Source organism: Mustelus asterias, chromosome 15 (assembly GCF_964213995.1).
Source record: "Mustelus asterias chromosome 15, sMusAst1.hap1.1, whole genome shotgun sequence".
Classification (NCBI taxonomy): domain Eukaryota; kingdom Metazoa; phylum Chordata; class Chondrichthyes; order Carcharhiniformes; family Triakidae; genus Mustelus; species Mustelus asterias.
The window spans coordinates 12,887,389-12,910,535 of NC_135815.1; the positions used below are offsets into that span (position 1 = coordinate 12,887,389).

A 23,147-nucleotide genomic window follows, 5' to 3' on the forward strand; every position below is an offset into this window, starting at 1 on the left:
CAAAATAATAAGAATCCCTGTATGATACTGCAGAAAGGCAGGCAGAAGAAAATATCATGCACATTTGGTGTGGGAAGATACAGCATAGGACCCAGAAGTCATTTATTGGTAGATTTACAGCAACTTATCTGATGTATTCAACTAAAATCTAATTTACACTAAGTAATGGTACTAATGTTGTTAATGTTTAATAGTGGGTACCAGTAATCACAGAGATTTCTATTCAATAGAAAACAGGGTGGCACAGTGGTTAACATTGCTGCCTCACGGTGCCAGGGACCTGGGTTCAATTCCCAGCTTGGGTCAGGGTGTGGAGTTTGCACATTCTCCCTGTGTCTGCGTGGGTTTCCTCCGGGTGCTCCGGTTTCCTCCCACAGTCCAGAAATGTGCAGGTTAGGTGCATTGGCCATGTTAAATTCTCCCTCAGTGTACCCGAACAGGCGCTGGAGTGTGGCGACTAGGGGATTTTCACAGTAATTTCACGACAGTGTGAATGTAAGCCTACTTGTGACTAATAAGTAAACTTTTTGTAAGGATGCACTAAAGGGTGTCTGATATAATCCAAATGGTATCACAGCCTTTTGGGAACTTAGATATTGCTAGCTTCACTTTAATATAATTTTTCAAGTTTTCATACAAAATAGACATTTAACACTTCACTGCTTTTGACATGGGTTGACCCGTACCTGTCAACACAAAGGGCTGTTTTGAGAGTACACCTGCTAACATTACTAGTATTCAAACCTTTTTGTGTAACTGGAAAAGGTAAAAACCACTTAAGTGCACTTAAAGCTCCCAAAGGACAACATCAAGTTGGAAAGCTAATGTGGGTCCAACAAAGCAGTTGTTTAAATCTCAAGCTAATTTAAAACCTTGATAGGCTTCACATTTCCAGGGAATTGAAAAAAATAAGGTTTTTGAATTAACAGGGTGCACGAGAAAGGTTAATGGATACTAAATTTAAATATATCAAATAGAGGCTGTGAAACTGTTACATTGGATTACAAAATGAAGAAACATACTGACTAATGCAAAGAGATCCCTCCCTGAAGGTTTTTGTTGTCGGGTAGATATTCAGTTAAAACCTTCGATATGTTAGCGTTTTACCTTCTCTGCTTTAAAAGCATGCTCAATAAGAAGTCTCACAACACCAGGTTAAAGTCCAACAGGTTTATTTGGTAGCAAATACCATAAGCTTTCGGAGCACAGCTCCTTCGTCAGACCAAATAAACCTGTTGGACTTTAACCTGGTGTTGTGAGACTTCTTACTGTGCTTACCCCAGTCCAACGCCGGCATCTCCACATTAAAAGCATGCTAACAATTTGTTTCCAACATACCTTTGGTCATTTGATATGAATTTCTTCCCATTTGGTGTCTTATCTTCCTCACTTTCCACCCTCAAAGCAGTTATTCTGCTGTAATGCAAAATACCATTTCCTAAATCGAATGATATGGAGTTTGTGTATTCCTGGTCGCAATCAGCTGTTAGGTTGGGATGGGACTGAGGGAGCGGGGTTTTAACCAATAAAAAGGAAACCAGTCAAATAGGTTGTAAACCAATGAGTGGAACACAATTTGGGGTCGAAAATCACACGTGACTACTTTTTTCTCTTCGAAAATAATTTTGACCTGACAGATTTGAGACAATTTGAAGACCTGGTTAAAATAGTGTTGTTCAAATCTTCAGGTCAGATTGGAAACAATGTGTCAAAGTGTTGATCCAATCCATCAGTAAAATGCAATCCCTCTTTCAGAAACAATATTGCTTCTCAGTTTGGAGCACAGTCATAGGGACCTGCCTGACACATCTTCCACTCTTGCAAGTCTGAAAAAGGACATAGCTATTGATGCTTGTGCACTAAACCATTTTATGCCACCACACATCCAAGGATGTGAGATACTATCTGATGCTGAACAAAGCCAATCCAATTTGATCTCACTGACAATCCTTGTCGGAATACTCCATTTTCCTCCCTGTCCCCCATAACCATCGACTCTTGTCAACCAAAAATCTATCCAACTCAGCCTTGAATATACTCAAAGACCCAGCCTCCACCGCTCTCTGGGCGAGAGAATTCCAAAGATTAACAACACTCGAGAGAAAAAAAAGTCATTTCCATCCTAAATAGGAGACCCTTTATTTTGAAACAGTGGCCGTAGTTCTAGCCCCCCACACAAGGACATGTCTAAAACGAGAGGGCATAGGTTTAAGGGGAGAGATACAAAATTCAGCCGAACCTGTCCACACCACCCAGCTTTTACCACTAAGCTAGTTTCAATTGCTCGCATTTGGCCCATATCCCTCTATACCCATCTTACCCATTTAACTGTCTAAATGCTTTTTAAAAGACAAAATTGTACCCACCGCAACTACTGCCTCTGGCAGCTCGTTCCAGACACTCCCCATCCTCTGTGAAAAATTCCCTCACTGGACCCTTTTGTATCTCGCACCTTAAACCTATGCCCTCTAGTTTTAAGCTCCCCCACCTTTGGAAAAAGATGTTGACTATCTACCTTATCTACGCCCCTCATTATTTTACAGACCTCTATAAGATCACCCCTAAGCCACCTACATTCCAGGGTAAAATTCCCCATCTATCCAGCCTCTCCTTATAACTCAAACCATCAAGTCCCGGTAGCATCCCAGCAAATCTTTTCAGCACTCTTTCTAATTTAATAATATCCTTTCTATAATCAGGTGACCAGAACTGTACACAGTATTCCAAGTGTGGCCTTACCAATGTCTTGTACAACTTCCACAATATGTCCCAACTCCTGTATTCAATGTTCTGACCAATGAACCCAAGCATATGAATGCCTTCTTCACCACCCTGTCCACTTGTGACTCCACTTTCAAGCAGCTATGAACATGTATCTCTAGATCTCTTTGTTCTATAACTCTCCCCAATGCCCTACCATTAACTGAGTAAGTCCTGCCCTGGTTCGATCTACCAAAATGCATCACCTCGCATTTACCTAAATTAAACTCCATCTGTCATTCATCAGCCCACTGGTCCAATTGATCAAGATCCCGTTACAATCCGAGATAACCTTTGCTGTCCTATCTTGGTGTCGGCTGCAAACTCACTTACCATGCCTCCTAAATTCTCATCCAAATCATTAATATAAATGACAAATAACAGTGGACCCAGCATCAATCCCTGAGGCAGACCACTTGCCACAGGCCTCCAGTTTGAAAAACAACCCTCTACAACCACCCTCTGTCTTCTGTCATCAAGCCAATTTTGTATCCTATTGGCTACCTCACCCTGGATCCCGTGAGATTTAACCTTATGCAACAACCTACCATGTGGTACCTTGTCAAAGACCTTGCTAAAGTCCATGTAGACAACGTCAACTGCACTGCCCTCATCTACCTTCTTGGTTACCCCTTCAAAAAACTCAATCAAATTCAGGAGACATGATTTTCCACTCACAAAGCCATGCTGACTGTCCCTAATCAGTCCTTGCCTCTCTAAATGCCTGTAGATCCTGTCTCTCAAAATACCTTCTAACAACTTACCCACTACAGACATTAGGCTCACCAGCCTGCAGTTCCCAGGCTTTAGCCCGCAACTCTTCTTAAACAAGCGCACAACATTTATCACCCTCCAATCTTCAGGCACCTCACCTGTGGCTGTCACTGATTCAAATATCACTGCTAGGGGACCTGCAATTTCCTCCCTAACCTCCCACAACATCGTGGGATACACTTTATTAGGTCCTGGAGATTTATCTACCTTGATGCGCTTTAAGACTTCCAGCACCTCCTTCTCTGTAATATGTACACTCCTCAAGACATGGCTATTTATTTCCCCAAGTTCCCTAACATCCATGCCTTTCTCAACAGTAAATACTGGTGAGAAATATTCATTTAGGATCTCACCCATCTCTTGTGGCTCCACACATGGATGACCTTGTTGATCCTTAAGAGACCTTACTCTCTTCCTAGTTACTCATTTGCCCTTTATGTATTTGTAGAAGGTTTTGGGATTCTCCTTTGCCTTATTTGCCAAAGCAATCTCATGTCCCCTTTTTGCCCTCCTGATTTCCACCTTAACTCTACTCTGACACCCTCTATATTCAAGGGATCCACTTGATCCCAGCTGCCTATGCATGTCATGTGCCTTCTTCTTCTTGACCAGGGCCTCAATATCCTGAGTCATCCAGGGTGCCCTACTTCTACCAGCCTTGCCCTTCACTCTAAAAGGAATGTGCTTACCTAAATACTGGTTAACACATTTTTGAAAGCCACCCACTTACCAGACATTCCTTTGCCTGCCAACATACTTCTCCAATCAACTTTTGAAAGTTCCTGTCTAATACCATCAAAATTAGCCTTACCCCAATTAAGAATTTTAACTTTGGGCCATTCTCCATAGCTATCTTAAAACTAATGAAATTATGGCTACTGGTCTCAAAGTGATCCCTCACTAACATTCCTGTCACCTGCCCTTCGTTATTTCCCAAGAGAAGGTCAAGTTTTGCCCCCTCTCTAGTTGGGCCATCCACACACTGAATGAGAAATTCCTCCTGAATACACTCAACAAATTTCTCTCCATCCAAACTCCCGAATACTATAGCTGTCCCAGTCAATGTTGGAAAAGTTAAAGTCCCCTACTATTACCACCCTATTTTTCTTGGGGCTATCTGTAATCTCTTTACATCTTTGCTCCTCAATTTCCCGCTGACTATTTGGGGGCCTATAGTACAACCCTATCAAAGTGATTGCCCCTTCTTATTTCTCAGCTCTACCCATATAGACTCCGTGGGCGAACCCTCGGATATATCTCGTCTCAGTACTGCCATGATGTTCTCCCTAATCAAAAACACAACTCCCCCTCCTCTCTTACCTCCTGTTCTATCTTTCCTATAGCATCTGTACCCTGGAACATCTGCAGTGTGAAAAACTAAACCAGTGAGTCCTGATCTCTTCTTTCCCAAGCTGTCCACTAATAATGCTGCTTCATTTAAGCGTAATTTCATGATAAAACACCATGTGGTATGGATGAATAAGCTCCCACTTCCCTGAGCCATATATAACCAAAGTATTCTGGCTAAACTCTGGTAATGAGTACCTTTGTGCTCACTTACAGTCCCCAAATGCCAAATGTGGGTCGCATTGCTGTTCAGAATGGTGGTCCTTCACCAGGATGCCATTGTGAATGGGCAGCCTTCATCTCACAACCACATCCACCTTGTGTATAATATTCAGAGACTGCCCCGTGGCTTCACACCATCTACCTCCACTACCAATTACAACATAACTTGCCGTCTCATGCCTTGCAAGCTTGCAAGAATTCCGCATTTACTTTGCAAGATTTCTGAGACCGTCAGTGGTTTACTCTGTGGCCTGCCTTGCCACATTTCTCCCTGCCTTCTGACCTTTTAAGAAGTCTCACAACACCAGGTTAAAGTCCAACAGGTTTATTTGATAGCAAATACCATAAGCTTTCGGAGCGCTGCTCCTTTGTCAGATGGAGTGGAAATGTGCTCTCAAACAGTGCGCAGAGACAAAATCAAGTTACAGAATACTGATTAGAATGCGAATCCCGACAACCAGCCAGGTCTTAAAGGTACAGACAATGTGGGTGAAGGGAGCATTAAACACAGGTTAAAGAGATGTGTATTGTCTCCAGACAGGACAGCCAGTGAGATTCTGCAAGTCCAGGGGGCAAGCTGTGGGGGTTACTGATAATGTGACATAAATCCAACATCCCGGTTTAGGCCGTCCTCATGTGTGCGGAACTTGGGTATCAGTTTCTGCTCAGCGACTCTGCGCTGTCGTGTGTCATGAAGGCCGCTTTGGAGAACGCTTACCTGAAGATCCAAGGCTGAATGCCCGTGACTGCTGAAGTGCTTCCCCCACAGGAAGAGAACAGTCTTGCCTGGTGATTGTCGAGCGGTGTTCATTCATCTGTTGTCGTAGCGTCTGCATGGTTTCCCCAATGTACCATGCCTCGGGACATCCTTTCCTGCAGCGTATCAGGTAGACAATGTTGGCCGAGTTGCAAGAGTAGGTACCGTGTACCTGGTAGATGGTGTTCTCACGTGAGATGATGGCATCCGTGTCGATGATCCAGCACGTCTTGCAGAGGTTGCTGTGGCAGGGTTGTGTGGTGTCGTGGTCACTGTTCTCCTGAAGGCTGGGTAGTTTGCTGCGGGCAATGGTCTGTTTGAGGTTGCGTGGTTGTTTGAAGGCAAGACTATTTCCTCGGGTGGATGGAGCTATTACAAGGGGGCATAACTATAGGGTTTGTGGTGGGAGATACAGGAAGGATATCAGAGGTAGGTTCTTTACGCAGAGAGTGGTTGGGGTGTGGAATGGACTGCCTGCAGTGATAGTGGAGTCAGACACCTTAGGAACATTTAAGTGGTTATTGGATAGGCACATGGAGCACACCAGGATGATAGGGAGTGGGATAGCTTGATATTGGTTTCAGATAAAGCTCGGCACAACATCGTGGGCCGAAGGGCCTGTTCTGTGCTGTACTGTTCTATGTTCTATGTTCTAAGTGGGGGTGTGGGGATGGCCTTGGCGAGATGTTCGTCTTCATCAATGACATGTTGAAGGCTCCGGAGGAGATGCTGTAGCTTCTCCGCTCCGGGGAAGTACTGGGCGGCGAAGGGTACTCTGTCCACCGTGTCCCGTGTTTGTCTTCTGAGGAGGTCGAAAGGTTCCCTTTCTGTAACTTGATTTCTGTGTCTCTGTGCACTGTTTGAGAGCACATTTCCACTCCATCTGACGAAGGAGCAGTGCTCCGAAAGCTTATGGTATTTGCTACCAAATAAACCTGTTGGACTTTAACCTGGTGTTGTGAGACTTCTTACTGTGTTCACCCCAGTCCAACGCCGGCATCTCCACATCATTCTGACCTTTTAATCAGGGTTGAGTGAGTAACTGGCTCATTGAATGACTTAACTGTGAACAGTGTGACCAAACTAGTCTCTCGCCTGTGACTGCTGGTTTGTGCTCACAAGATGAAAATGATCCACACGTGTGTCTAGCTGCTGGAGCTTTACACTCCACACTTCATTAAGTGTTTCCTGAGTTTCTTAAATTTCTGCCTGTACTTTTCAGGAGTTAAATCAAAAGTTGAGAATAATGCGCTTTACAGCATCGCAAATTGTCCAAAGATGTGCGGGTTAGGTTGATTGGCTATGCTAAAAATTGCCCTTAGTGTCCTGAGATGTGTAGGTTAGAGGGATTAGTGGGAAATATGTAGGGATATGGGGGTAGGGCCTGGGTGGGATTGTGGTCGGTGCAGACTCGATGGGCCGAATGGCCTCTTTCTGTACTGTAGGGTTTCTATGATTTCTATGAAATAAACCTGGCATTTTTATTTGTTCTTGGGATTTGGGCATCACTGGATGGGCCAGCACTTATTGCTCATCCCCGAGGGCATTTAAGAGTCAACCACATTACTGTGGATCTGGAGTCACATGTAGGCCAGACCTAGTAAGGACAACAGATTTCCTTCCCTAAGGGACATTAGAGAACCAGATGGGTTTTTATGACAATCAGCAATGGTTTCATGGTCGGCATTAGGCTTTTAATTTCAAATTTATGATTTTTTTAAAAACATGGTTGTAATGCTTCTATGTATTCAATGAGCTGGACATTTAGAGTTGAGATGAGAAATTCCTTCACTTGAGGGTTGGGAACCTTTGAAATTTTCAATGCCTGATGGTCTATGGATGTTCAGTCATTGAGTATATTTAAAATTGCGATTGGTAGATTTTTGGATATTGGGGGATGGGAGTTGAGGTAGATAATAAACCATGATCTTGTTGAATGGAAGAATAGGCTTGAAGAGCCATAAAACCCACTAGTGTTCCAATTACTTGGGTATTTCTATTTCTTCTGCAGCTGCTTTTAGTTATGTGAATGACTCTATTTGTTATCACTGACTAATCATGCCAAGAAACGCTATGTCTCACTTCAGTGTGTTTATGTTGTCCAGCCATGGTTTTAAAACTGCAGTTAGTTCTGAAACTAAATTGCATTCATAACTAGTAGCAATGGTGGGGATGGGATGAGAGCGACAAAACATACAGCTGTGAAAATTGCGTATTTCATTAAGAACACTTTACAATTGGCAGTAATCATTGAGAGATAGAAGGATGCTGTATCCAATAAAGAAAATAATTAGCATTGCTATCAACTAATGTGTATTACTGTAGAACAGACATGGGATGATTTAGGCCCAAGCAGAGAGATGTCAGACAATTGCGATGTATCCTCTCTTCAGAGTTGGAGTGAGGCAGGGGCAGTAAGGAAAAGGATGTATTCCTATTGACAGGTAACAAAAGTGATATCGAAGATAAACTTCCACTTATTCCCCTCTTTACAAAAGGAAAAGCAGTGTAAGAAATATAACACTTCCTGCCCTCTCAAGCATGAGGAGGAAGCAAAAGAACATATGCTCCCATTGGAGGTTAATGTACCCTAGAGAAACAAAATAATGTTCACAAAATAAACTGGGTAAGATTCAAAGTACCATTAAGTTTTAGAGCATAGAATTGTGGCAATCTCTGTCTAACATTAGAAGCAGATCCTGAGTGAAGGCCTGGCACTTCCTTACAAGGAGGAAGAGTAGAATTGCTGGACATGTCAATCCAAGAAATGGTCATGAATTTACTTATCATTGAACGTATCAATGTCTTTGTAGATTCTGGGATGGTGCGGTGCATGTTTCTACCAGATTTCTCTTTGCCGATAACATCACTGTGGTTTCTGGGACAATCTGGTGTCTTTCATATTCAAATGAAAAGGCAGTGGAATTGAAAAATGCTGTCACCCATTGCAGAAGTGTATTTAATCCAAAGATGTGCGGGTTAGGTTGATTGGCCAGGTTAAAAATTGCCCCTTAGAGTCCTGAGGTGCGTAGGTTAGAGGGATTAGCGGGTAAATATGTGGGGGTAGGGCCTGGGTGGGATTGTGGTCGGTGCAGACTCGATGGGCCGAATGGCCTCCTTCTGCACTGTAGGGATTCTATGATAATGATGGGCCAAGTCCCACAACACCCTTCCTCGGACATATATCAATCATCATTCCTTCTTCACTGTTGATCAAAATGCTAGAATTCCCTTCTATTATGAAGGTACCATCACCAGAGTTTAAGGCCCAGCACCTATTCACTCACTGATCAAACAAATCAGACATTTTCCTGGGGTTTCCTTCATGTAGCTTTAGGGGAACAGCAATGAGGTTTTTAAAAATGTACAGTCTTAAAATAGCTCTCAATCTTCAACTGTTTCTTATTATTTGGAGCAAGATCTAATAAACATCACAGCGATGATGCTGCTCGGTCATACTAATCGCTCTTTAATATTTATCACTTGAACAAAACAGCTCAGTTTAACATTGAACCTGAAAGATTTCATCTCCTGCAGTGTCACTTTCACTCAGTAAATGTACAAGTTTTGGAAGTGAGCTTAAACTCTGTTATATTGTTCGTTTAAGAAAAACTTGGACGGGTTCATGGATGAGAGGGGTGTGGAGGGATATGGTCCAAGTGCAGGTCAGTGGGACTAGGCATAAAATGGTTCAGCACAGACAAGAAGGGCCAAAAGGCCTGTTTCTGAGCTGTAATTTTCTATGGTTTCTAAGAGTTTGGAATGAATTGCTATGTGATTATATATATATATATGTGATTATACAATAGATTATATTCTCTGTCGCCCATGCAAAGCTCTGGGATCAAAAAGTTGTAACACTCTCAGCTTTCTGTTTGATTCAGTGGTAAGAATGCCATCAACTGGACTGAGAAGATTAAATAAACTGGATAGAACTATGACTAGCTCATTCCCCCTTCATGGTGGTACCTTAATGTTTATTTTAAATCAATATATGCCAACTTTATGTGGGCTGATGATTCCCAATGCCACAAGGTGAATAATTAATAAGTGCCGCCTGTACTATAATTGGCCTATCCAAACTAAAAATACCCTTTGCTGAATTAGAGAAAAAGAATTTAGTACAAAATTTGTTTGAGGGTACTAGGTGAATTATAGGATAGAGGAAGATGGAGTTGAGGTATACATTGATGGGAGTTGATCCTATTGAACGGTGGAGCTGGACCTAATCCTGGATCTAGCTGCTATTTCTTATTTTCTTTTTGCTTGTTAAGGACTCCGAATACAGTTTGGGTGTTGTCCAAATGAGGTGGGCTATCAGAAGTGCGTGTACAGCCATTCTCTCCTCGATAGAGGGTGGCAGCGGGGGAGGCACCGTCCCCCGCACAGGTGACAAGACCTCTTCGGTCTTTACCTGGCCCGGGCTGAGGCGTGTGTTCGCGCGCGCGCGCGCGATGCCCGAAGCGTCAGGCGCCGAGAATACCCGGATGTGCAGGGAGCGCGAGAGAGAGAGAGAGAATCGACAGCGCGAGCTCAGAGCCGGCGCGCGACACGAGGACCAGCAGGTGAGGAGAGCGCGCGAGTGAGTGCCCCCCCCCCCCCCCTCCGCAGCTCGCGCCGTGACGGTTGGCTGTGAGGGTCAAGGCCTGAGCCGGGCGAGTGGCTGAGGCAGAAGGTGGTTGGGCGGGCGATGGATGCAGTCTGTGGGGGGGTGCTGCTGCTTCCACCGCGGGTGAGTGAATGCCTTCTTTCCCTTTCCTTGACTGGCAGCGCTCCTGTTCCGGACTATTTTAATTTCTGTTTTTTTCAGGGAAAAAAAAGATAAAACACAACGTTTTTTTTCCCATTCCCTCAAATGGCCGGCTGCTCAGTGTACTGGGAACTCGGTCACAGATGGTGGCCGATGTTCACCTCCAAAGCCCTGGTGTATCTGCCTGTTGTGTGCTTGTTGTGAATGCTGGCTGCAGGCTCTCTGATGTGATTCTTATAGCAACAGCAGCCATCGTCCACCCCTCCCCCCCCAGCTGCTCGTTGCCATTCCTCAATGCAGTTTTTATTTGCAGGAATGGTTTAATTTAATCTGCCCCTCTGTGTGTGTGTCTCTCCCTCTGTGCCTCTGCCCTTGGACTTCTCATCCAGTTAGACTGGGATCTATCTGCCCTTTTTAAATTCAAGCTCTTCCAGCTGTCAACATCTGCTACTTGGGTACAAAAATACAGACTGACAGCTTCAAGTGGCAGTGCTGAGGGAGAGCTGCATTGCCAGAGGGTTCTGCCTTTCGGATGAGTCGTTAAATCCTGAATGTGAAAGATCCGACTACACTATTCTGAGGAAGAACAGGGGAGGTATCCTCAGTGTCCAGGCCAATATTTACTCAATCGACATCACAACAACAGATAATTTGGTCATTATCACATCGCTGTTTGTGGGAGCCTGCTGTGCACAAATTGGCTGCCTTGCTCCATGCATTACAGCACTTCAAGGAAATTCTTCATAGATGGCAAAATCGCTTTGAGATGTTTGGTCCTGAGAAGCAGTATATAAATGCAAGTGTCTCTTTTTATTTCTCCATTCGGCATCACATTCTATCTCCAGGCTAAATCATTTTAACGTAGCCACCTACCCTCACACCTATCCTCCTCTGTTTGATTTTGTAGTTTTTTTTGTTTGGTGCAAATTTTCAACTTTAATATTTTCTGCTTCAATTGCAATTGTAGCGTCTCGCTTTCACTAGTGTGTCAGGGTATTCATCAGCTCTCAAAACAATAGTATCAGAACGATAAATAAAGTATATAGTTCTAGATGTTGTGAGATCCCACAATAGGAGGCTGATAATCTCGAGCTACACCTCACTGCCCACTGTCCCAAACCATCAACTGCCTACGACTTGTCACGCTGCTTTGTTTGACACCCAGTAAAGTTAAAGTTTATTTATTAGTCACAAGTAAGGCTTACATTAACACTGCAATGAAGTCACTGTGAAATTCCCCTAGTCGCCACACTCCAATGCCTGTTCAGGTCAATGTACCTAACCAGCACATCTTTCAGACTGTGGGAGGAAACTGGAGCAGCCGGAGGAAACCCAGACACGGGAAGTATTAAATGAGCAGAATTTCCTCCAATTATATATCCCTGTGCCAAAGAAAATCCAGGCAGTGTGCCTTAGTGACTATCATCCAGTGGCTCTGGCATCCATCATGATGAAGTGCTTTAAAAGGTCAGTTACTGCACGGATCAGTTCCAGCCTCCCAGATTTCCTGGATCCACTGCAGTTCGCTGGTTGCCGCAACAGGTCCACAGCAGATACCATCTCCCTGGCCCTACACTCAACCCTGGAACACCTGGATAACAATGACACTGATGTCAGACTCCTATTTATTGACTACAGCTCAGTCTTCAACAGCATTATCCCTACAAAACTAATTTCCAAACTACGTGGCCTCGGGCTCAGCTCTTCCCTCTGCAATTGGAACCTAGACTTCCTAACCCACAGACCACAATCAATAGGGGTAGGCAACAACACCACCTCCACGAATTTCCTCAATACCTGTGCCCCGCAAGGCTGTGTCCTCAGCCCCTTATTATACTCCTTATACACCTATGACTGGCCAAATTCTCCAACTCGATTTTCAAGTTTGCTGATGACACCACCGCAGTGGGTCAGATCTCAAACAATGACAAGACAGAGAACAGAAAAGAGAATTTGGTGAATTGATGCGACGACAATAATCTCCCCCTCAATGTCATTAAATGAAGGAGATAGTCATTGACTTCAGGAGCTGTAGTGGCGGACATGTCCCTGTCTACATCAACAGGGGTGAAATGGAAATGGTCGAGAGCTTCAAGTATCTAGGTGTTCAGATCACCAACAACCTGTCCAGGTCCCTCCTCGCTGATGCTATGGTTAAGAAGGCCCAACAATGCCTCTACTTTTTCAGGAGACTAAGGAAATTTGGCATGTCCGCTACGATTCTCACCAACTTTTACATCCAGAAAGAATGCTTTCTATGATATATCACGGCTTGATATGGTTCCTGCTCTGACCAAGACCGCAAGAAACTTCAAAGGGTCGCCCCATCCATCACACAACCCAGCATCCCATCCATTGACTCTTTCTACACTTCTGCAGCCTCGGAAAAGCAGCCAGCACTATCAAGAACCCCATGCATCCCAGACATGCTCGCTTCCACCTTCTTCCATTGGAAAAAAGATGCAACAGTTTGAGGTGGTGTATACACACACACTCCACTCTCTAAGACTGGACTGTTGGCAACCTCTGTGTCCTAGCTCCGTTTCCAACCCCATATTTATTTCCATTATTAAGTGCACCCATTTCCACCTCTGTAATGTGGCCATATTTGGCCCTAACTTCAACTCGGCTACTGTTGAAATCCTTATTCATGCCTTTGTAACTCCAGACTGGAACGTTCCAATACTCTCTTGGCCTCCCTCTGACGTGAACTTGAGCTGAACATTTGACCAGTGAAAGGGATTTCTGTTTGATTGCACAGAGTGCAAATCAAAGTCGTCTGAGGGTATTTCTTTGAGGTATCTTATACCTTTCATTGGTTGAATGCTCTTTTTGGCTTTGGTGTGTGTCTGGTATCTTTACCGCAGTATTGTATTACACAATTTGAGTTGATGCAAAGCTGAAACCAGTTGCGTTGCCAACTACATAGCGTAACTGGAAAAGCGTTTGCGTCAATATGTCATTGTTTTGATTGGGTAGGTTAATTTTATCAAAAGGTTGTGATTGCAGTTCATGTGTAAACGAGAATGCCTTGAATTTGTGCTGTGTGGTGTTTGAGTTTATAATAATTACAAATTATGCAGAGTACTAGTTGAGTGAATTCTTGTAAAAATAATCATTTGTATTTTGCCGAATCTGCATTGGGGCAGATAAATACAAAACAACCATCTTTATCAAGCATTAAAAAATAAGGAATTAAAAGTTGCCCGTTTAGTTCTGAGCTGTGCTTCTAAATTGGAGAGGATTAACATATTGTAGTTATATTGGTTTAAATAGAATTCAAATATAAAAACAATATGTGCTGGAAACTTTTAGCAGGTTAGGTAGCATCTGGGGAGAGAGAGAGACACAGAATTTACCTTTTGGAACTAATCTGATAGTCTTTAAGGTTGTGAAAGGATTTGATATAGGGGAGAGATGGCAAAGATGTTTCTGCTTGTGGATACCAGAACTAGGGACCATTTAATTTAAGATGGTCACTAATAATTCCAATGAGGAATTCAGGAGAAACTTTCTTAAGAGAATGCTTTTAATGGCAAACTTGCAATCAAAGCTGAGATGCATTTTAGGGGAAGCTAGGTGAGGACGAAAGGAATAGAAGAATATGGTAATAGGGTTAGGTGAAGTGAGAAGACTTATGTGGAGTATGAACCTGTTGGGTCGAATAGCCTGTTTCAATACGACAAGGATTTTGTAATTCAAATTTTGTGAATGTAAAATGACAAAATCACAGTATATGGACTAATGAAGGAATTAATAAAATCTAAAGGACTGTCCACAATTTCACAGGTGTGACATTTCCCTGCTGTTCTCACCAAGGAAGTGTCAAAACCCTTCCTCCCACAACAGCCTATAAATGAAAGATAGTGTGAGAGGGCTTGTATAGAGCATAATCGTGGCATTGGCCTGTTGAGCATAATGGTCTGTTTCAGTGCTGTAATTTCGATATAATTCTATGTAAGCTGTTTGTGCTGATGTGGTTCGGAGAGGAAAGTTGACCAGGATACAATGGATGGTTCATGTGAGATTTTATATCCACTTGAACAGGCAGACTGGGTTTAAGTTAACAATTCATCCAAAAGGAAATAAATGCCTCTGATAGTGCAGTTCTCTCTTTCAGTGTTAAGAACAAAGAAAATTACAGCACAGGAACAGGCCTTTCGGCCCTCCAAGCCTGCATCGACCATGCTGCCCGACTGAACTAAAGCCCCCTGCCCTTCCGGGGACCATATCCCTCTATTCCCATCCTATTCATGTATTTGTTAAGACGCTCCCTTAAAAGTCACTATCGTTCCTGCTAGTCAGTAGTGAGGTTTTAATCTACAGCCTTCTGACATCTAAACAAGAGTATTACTGATTGAGGCAATCAATGATGATTTAAATTATTTTGGTTCACACTATTTTTTTTACACGTTGAGATAAAGCGACAATAGAGCTTTAATCTGCATCATGCCTTCACAACTTAATCTAACCCTGCTGTTTAAATGGCATATTGAGCTGTGAAAACAGAATTGACACATCCATTTAATTCTTGACCAGTAACAGTTTGCATAGCAATTGTAGCTGTGGTTTCTTTTTATGTTTTGTACTGCAAAAGCATCCCCTGACTGCTTATAGGGTACCTTTTCTGCTTTAATTTTTCCTTCCTTTTGGAATTTTACTCCTGCCCTTTACCTCTTTTGGGGATATGTTTACTGGGAAGAGATTTATTGTGTTCTTTGTCCTGCAGCTGCAAGTAGATTAGTGTGTTATTGAGGTACTTGACCAGAAGGCGAGTTAGAGTCTCTGCCAGGCCGACAGGAAGGGATGTGTCTATTTACTGACTGCAGAAACACCCAAAGTTAACTCATGCTTCAACATTTCTGACCCAGAATTCTCTTGTTAAAACATAACTACATGCTGTGGTTCTAATACGTTGCAAGTTGGGTTTAGCAATTTAGGTTTGTGTTCTTGATCTCCATGTGAGAAGTTGCTGAATAAAAAAAGTCGAACGCAGAAATCCTAGCAAGCATTATCCAGCCTGTATTCTCAAACCCATTACACTAATTGTCCCTGCACTTTTGATTTCTTAAGCAGGGAAACTCTTTTTGAGATTCAAATATATGTAGTTTCTCAAGTCTCGTTATTAACATAAAGAGCAAAATGACGTTTGATTATTTTCATGTCTGGCTCTGTTTTTTCTCTGAGGTGGTGTCATTATAGGTCGGTGATGTCAATGCCATATTTATGTTTTGTGTGTCAACCAATGGCCAGACCATAAAAATGGGACTTAATCTAGGTGTTCGCGCTGCAAACAGTTTAGGCTAATGCCAATAGCACTCCTGCGATTAGAAGCAAGCTATTGTGCAGAGAAAACATTGGTGGCAATGGAGAGGTCCATAGATCAGATGATCTACCTGTTTTCCAGGTTAAGGATGGCATGGAGCAAAGGGCCAATCAAGAAAGGGCAAAGAAAAGAATATGACTTCAGTTGCCTGGTGGGGTTGCACATTCTACACAGAAATATCATGTCAAATTTGGTGCTTTTTAAATTTAAAAGAAGAGGGGCATATTAAGGGAGTAAGACTGTTCGTTTGATCCTTAGTCATGGTGTGTGTTTGTGTTACGGATGGCAGGACAAGATTTTGACTTGTGTTGTGTGAGTCTCTAGAAACAGCCCCAGAAACACAATATTGAAATATAGTAACAGGCAAAACACAGAAATAAAGACTAAAAGAGACAGATGAGTATTTGGATGAAAACATGGATGGACAGAACAATTCCTATTTCCCAGATACTAATGGCCAGAAGACATCTTTCTTTAAGTGTGTCAGCAGCTTGTGGCCACTGACAAATATTGGAAATTATGATTGAAACTCACCTTTTGTGCTCCGTTGAAAGCTGTCTGTAATTTTGCTGTGGGTGGAAGTTGTTGATAAATTACTCATCACTTTTACCTAAGGTATATGAATATGATGGTGGCAGAACATAGACTCTCACCATCATGTAGACTGAACAAAATTTGCCAATTTTAATCAATGAATGGGATTCTATGCTAAGGCAGTACTGTGTATTGTGGAGCTCCAGAAATCAGACAACCTGATGTTGTTGTAATATGCCTTTAAGGGATATCAGTATGATATCTTTCTCTTCTAGCGATGTCATATGATAGGAACATTGAAACAGGAGAAGACCATTCAGCCCTCGAGCCTGTTCCACCATTTCTGATCCAGTCTTAGTTCCACTTTGCTTTGAGCAGAGCACAGGCTTACAGCTCTGATGTATTTAAGCCGCTGGCACAGTGCTGCTTCACAACACCAGGGACTCGGGTTCAATTTTGGCCTTGGGTAACTGTCTATGTGGAGTTCTCCCCGTGTCTGAATGAGTTGCCTCTGGGTGCTCCAATTTCCTCCCACAATCCAAAGGTGTGCAGGTTAGGTGGATTGACCATGCTAAATTGCCCATTAATGTCAAGGATGTGTAGGTTAGATGGATTAGCCATGGTAAATGAGGAGAGGGCCTGGGTGGGATGCTCTTTTGGACAGTTGGTGCAGACTTGATGAGCCTGATGGCCTCTTTCTGCACTCTAAGAATTCTATGACTTATAACTATGTATAATTGTTCACATGTGCCTAGTCTTAATAATTGAGCACACACCATGTTTACCAAATCCCTAATGTGTGATTGGTGCTTTGTACCTTGTACAGTGAAGCCCAAGGTATTATTATATCACAACATGGGGATCAATGATGGTGAGACTTGCAGCAGCAAGAATAAGTACAGGTCCAACATGGTGAATAGTTTTAGATTATGCTACATGGCATGAGACTGCCCTCAACGCTTTGGTCAGACTGCAGTGGAGTCACTGCGTTGCAGTGTGTTGAAAATGCAGCATGTTGTCTGCAAAGAAAAGCTTTGGAGACACAGCGCTGAGCTCATGTCCAAATAAAGAGCTGGTCAGCATACAGATCCCTGTGGTGAGAGATTGTAGCTCATAGCCTATCAGTTCAGTGAATGGGACAGTGCATTGAGAGGACCAGCACTGGGTTAACTTGGTTGTGAAAAACATTTGACCAAGGTGTGGCCACATTGATAGCAAGCAAAACCAAAAAAAAGTCATAAAAATTGTATCAGAGAAGATTGTGATAATATCGGACAGCTTCTGGAGTTACTGAACAATACATTGAATAAAAAAGCAAAGACACCATTACTCTGTAGTGAGTTTCTGCCACAACTTGTCTTCATAGGTGGAGCTTTGGAAAAGTGCGTGAAAGTAGCTATAATGACACTCATTCTGTGTTTGGTTGTGCATGGGAGTGCCAGAAGTTTCCATCCATTTCACAGAGTAATGACAGTGAAAACTGATAGTTTAATTGTCATTGCACCTGCAAAGTCCAGACCAATTGTCTAACACACTATCAGACTTGTCTGTTCAGTGCATTTGAACAGATCCATTGATGTTGCTAAGGTGCTGTAACTCCTTTTGAAGTCACGTTGACTGTTGAAGCTCTGCTGTAATGAACTAAAACCTTTTGAAATCTAATTAAGGGTTTTCATCTGAAACTAAATTTCTGTTTGGCCAAGATTGCAGAATCGCAAATCTATAGATCAAACCAGTTATTCTTGTTAATTAGAAGCAAGCGGCTTTGTGGTAAAGGTGCATTATGCACAACTGATCAAATGAATTTACTGAGTGATAGTAACTGGCAACTGCTTATGCGTTCTATCACTTCCCTCTCTACTACCTTAACGAAGGCATTATCTTGTGTGAAATAAATGATAAACATTATTTAATGTGGTATTAACCTGATAATGGACTAAGAAATTCCCCAAGTTTCTGCCCAGATTTTAATGAGTTGTATTCTTTGTTTGAAAATTGCATTTTGTACAAGTCACACCCGAAAGTAACTGAATTTGCTCTTACATTGCAGGTATTAGTGTGTGCTATTTGTGCATTTTCACCAAGTCTACTTTTGAAGCTACATAGTTTAATATATTATTAAAAATCTTATTTAAATACTTTGTCACAAGTTGAAGCTGTTGTGTGCTCTACATATTTTGCAGCTTCAACTGCAAGTGAAGTTTTGCCAGTTGTCTTCTTTCATTGTAATTTTTTTTAAAGCAATTATTTTTTAAACAGTAACAATTTGACCTTGCTTAAGGGGAATGCGAAGGGTTTTTATTTTGTTCTGTACAAATTATTCTCAGGTTTTAGAGGAGTAGTAGCTTAATTTAAAGTATTAGTGCTGTAACCACTACAAAAGTCTGAAATAACAAAAGGTCTTTTGTCCATCAAACTCCCTCCATCCAGAGTTCGTGTGAGATTGTTCTATGATGGACTACATTCACCTGTTGCAGCTTTTATATTGGTTTATTGGGATTGGGGTTGCCGGGGAAGTGGGAGGGTCTCATTCAATTAGTGACAAATCTGAATTAAGAGTCTGTTTGCTAAAACCTGCAAATGTGTTTTTACTAGGTCATCAAGGCCCCTGCTGTATTGGATTTGCTGAGCTTACTTCAGGATTGCTGTCAGCTGCATGAGGAAAAAAACATGAGAAACAAAATCTAAAAACAACTTTTAGAGAATGTTATCACTCCAGAATATATAACAGGCAGCACTGTTAATATCTGTACAACTCCTCATCTGCTTAATCTACTTTAATAGTATGATTTTGAATGACAATCTTAGCTGCACTTGGTAATTCCTTTAAATCCCTACGGCAAATATAGCTCTTTGTAGTGAACCTACTGGTTATTGTCACACAATTGATTGCAAAAAGAATGCATATACTAACTACAGGATACCCTAATGGAAGAAAAGATAGTAGGTATAAATCTTTGATTGAGAAATAAAAAAATACAACATCATAGCAGATAAAACAAATTTTGTCTTATTTCCCCCACCCCATACTCTCAGCTGGCCCTTTTGAGAGGGTGGCAGTACAAGTTCAACAGCTGGAGCATTGCTAACTTGGGTGTAACATTTTCCATGAGCCATCAGCTATATTTTTGAATTTAATTAGATCCATTTTCCTTTTGTCGATTCACCGTCTCCACCCTTCCTTAAATGTATTTGCCTTCTGCTCCTTGTGTTATATTTTAGCTTGTATGCTGTAGAATGAAAGAGCTTTGTATTTGTATAGCATCTTTAAGTATATCCCATGCTCTTTTCAGCCTATAATTTAATTTTAAACTGTTTATTTGCAGGCAAACACGGCAACCGGTTTACACACTGTAATGAGATTAATGTGGCATGGGCCCAATACATCCATCAAAACAGTTGGATAGACCTTGAAAGACGGCATATCTGATGATGTCTTTGGCATGTTATAAATTGTCCTAATGTTATTCCTTTCAGTTCTCCCCCAGGAAAGCACTGAATTGTTAGCCAACATTATGTTTTTAAGTCCTGGATTTGGGACTTAAAACCCACAAATGTGCATTTAGAATTGAGTACTTCTATTGACCCAAGCTTAGACTAGTGTTTTTAATTCATTCACAAGATGCGGGCATATATTGCCCACATTAATTGCCCTTGAGAAGATGGCAGTGGACTGCCTTCTTGAACCATTGCAGTCAATGTGGTGTAGATCTACCCAGAGTGCTGTTAGGACGGGAGCTCCAGTGACAGGGAAGAAACACCAATATAGTTCTAAACAGGTTGCTGTGTGGTTTGGAGGGGAACATGCATATGGTGGTGGTCCTGTGTGTCTGCTGTTCCTGTCCTTCTAAGTGGTAGAGTTCACGGGTTTGGAAGGTAATGTTGAAGGAACCTTGGTATGTTGCTGCTATACATTTTGTTGAAGCTAGACATTGCTGATGATGTGGAGATGCCAGCGTTGGACTGGGGTGGGCATTGTAAGAAGTCTCTCAACACCAGGTTGAAGTCCAACAGGTTTATTTGGTAGCACGAGCTTTCAGAGTGCTGCTCCTTCATAAGGTGAGTGTCCACTCACCTGATGAAGGAGCAGCACTCCAAAAACTTGTGCTACCAAATAGCACTTTAACCTGGTGTTGTGAGACATTGCTGAGGCCATGTGTAGCTGGTGAAGGAGATGCCAATCAAGTGAGCTGTTTTGTCCTAGATGGTATCAAGCTTCTTGAGTGTTGTTGGAGTTGCATTCATCCAGGTAAGCGGAGAATATTCCATCACACTCCTGACATGGGCCTTGTAGATGGTGACAGGCTTTGGAGAACCAAGAGTGAGTTACTCTCTGCAGAATTCCCAGCCCCTCATCTGCTATTGTAGCCACGGTATATGGCTGGTCCAGTTAAATTTCTGGTCAATGGTCATTGCCTGGCACCTGCTACTTGCTATTTGTTAGCCCAAACCTGAATGTTGTCCAGGTCTTGCTGCACATTGGCATGGACTGCTTCAGTATCTGAGGAGCCCTCAAATGGTGCTGAACATTATATAACCATTCATAAAAAAAACCCACTTCTGACCTCATGCTGGAGGGAAAGTCATTGATGAAGCAGCTGAAGATGGTCGGACCTCGAACACTAACCTGAGGAACACCTGCAGCAATGCCCTGGAACTGAGATGACTGACCTCCAACAATCACAACCATCTTCCTTTGTACCAGGTATGACTCCAACCAGTGGAGAGTTCGCCCCCTGATTTCGATTGACTCCAATTTTGCTAGGGCACCTTGATGTCAAGGGCAGTCACTCTCACCTCAGCTCTTGATTTCAACTCTTTTGTCTACGTTTGGACCAAGGCTGTAATGAGGGTTAGGAATTGAGTTGGCCTGGCAGGTCCCAAACTGAGTATCAGTGCAAAGATTATTGCCATGTAATTGCTACTTGATAGCACTGTCAGCGATCCCTTCCATCACTTTGCTGATGATCGATAGTAATGAGAGAGGAAGAATTTAAGTCACTAAGGTTTTCATCTTGTGTATGAATCATTGGGTAGATACCAACGCATTGTGTTCCTGTGCCTTTCCCTGTTGCTGCTGATCATCAACTTCTGGTCTTCTATATTTCATGATATTGCCATGAAACAGCAGCATGTGCGTCTGTGTGTGCATATTCAGTCAGATCTCCGAATTTTTGGGGAACAGGTGTGTGCGTGCGTGTTGCTCAGATCAAATTGTACTTAGTTCCCATTTCTCTATACATTAGGTTACTCTCATGACGTAAGCACAATGATTTGGAATGTAAAGCAGTTTTCAGAACAAGATCTTTTCACTGTTACAAAGGATGAAGAGCACGTAACTCTAGTAGGTAGGCTAAGTTGCAATTGCTGTGTTAAATAATTGTCAACTCGTGTCTGTTGTCAAATCTTTCTGCAACCGTGCCATTGACATAAACCCTTAATACTTGGTTACCTATTAACAACGGACATGATCTTCACTGCGCAGCAACTGCAAGAGAAATGCAGGAAATGGCACAAAACCTTGTACATGGTTTCCTTTGACCTCACAAAGGCCTTCGAAAATGTTAAATATGTTGTGGGAAATTTACCACTGGAGTCAGACTGGAGGTTCAATAACAGTTTTATTTCGGACGCGAAGCTTCGGGGAGAAAGCACTGGTACTCCACGGTACTTGGCAGCTACCTTCTCAATCATACAATAGCAGTTGATCATTTTTATACCTTTCAGACAATAGGTAGTCCAGACATTGGCCGTTTAACACATCGTTATAGTTGAGTAGACAGATCATGGTGATCGATAGTTAACACATCGTTACAATCAGACAGGTACAGACATGGGCATTTAACATCGCATTGTTCATAGAATGGATACATTTCCTCTATCAATGACTGTTTTCGACCTATTCATTCAGTGATTGGTTTTGCTGCATTTATGTATTTCTGTTCCCATCTATGGCTGATCTTATTATCAGACCTTATTGTCCTGGGTCTGTCCTTATCTTTAAAGTGCCTCAAGCTCTGACTAGCTTCCTGCAGCATTTTGGTTCCTGCATGTTTTAACTTTAAGTAGCTGTCTGTGCTAAAAGCCAGTCCCTTCCCAGGTAACCATTTTGTGTGCCAGGCAACCATTTTGTGTGTCAGGTAACCATTTTTATAATTTTTCCCCACTTCAAATGCAAGAGATTATGGAGTGTGCACCTCTGTGTCAGCTGTCTCCAAAGGTTTGTCACCATCCTCTGCCTACTCCACGATAACATGAAAGCCGTGATCCTGACCAATGGGTCTACCATAGACCCAATCCATGTTGGGACTGGGGTCAAGCAAGGCTATGTCATCACACCAAGGCACTTCTCAATCTTCCTTGCTGCACTGCTCCATTTCACCCTCCGCAAGCTTCCCCATAGGAATGGGGCTAAACTACAGAACAAATGGGAACGTATTCAACTTCTGCCACCTGTAGTCCAGATCCAAGGTCTTCCCATCCTCTGGTCATTGAACTACAGTATGTGGATGATACTTGTCTGTGCACACTCTGAGGATAAGCTCCAAACCTTCATCAGCAACTTCACCAAGGCATACGAGATACTGAGCCTCGCACTAAACATCGGTAAGACAAAGGTCCTCTCGCAACCTGCCTCCCACCCCATCAAAATCCACGACAGGGCCTTGGACCATCTT

At 42.5% G+C, this 23,147-nt stretch overlaps 1 protein-coding gene across 2 annotated transcripts in view; it reads left to right on the forward strand.

The window, feature by feature from the left end:
• The first annotated feature begins 10,355 nt into the window (after nucleotides 1-10,355).
• Nucleotides 10,356-23,147, forward strand: part of cnsta (consortin, connexin sorting protein a) — a 54,544-nt gene continuing 41,752 nt past the window's right edge. The window contains exon 1 of one of the 2 annotated variants that reach the window (XM_078229508.1): nucleotides 10,356-10,425. The gene's annotated coding sequence lies outside the window, so the exon portion shown is untranslated. Of the gene's footprint in view, nucleotides 10,593-23,147 lie in introns of both variants that reach the window. The other variant, XM_078229507.1, reaches the window with a different exon arrangement.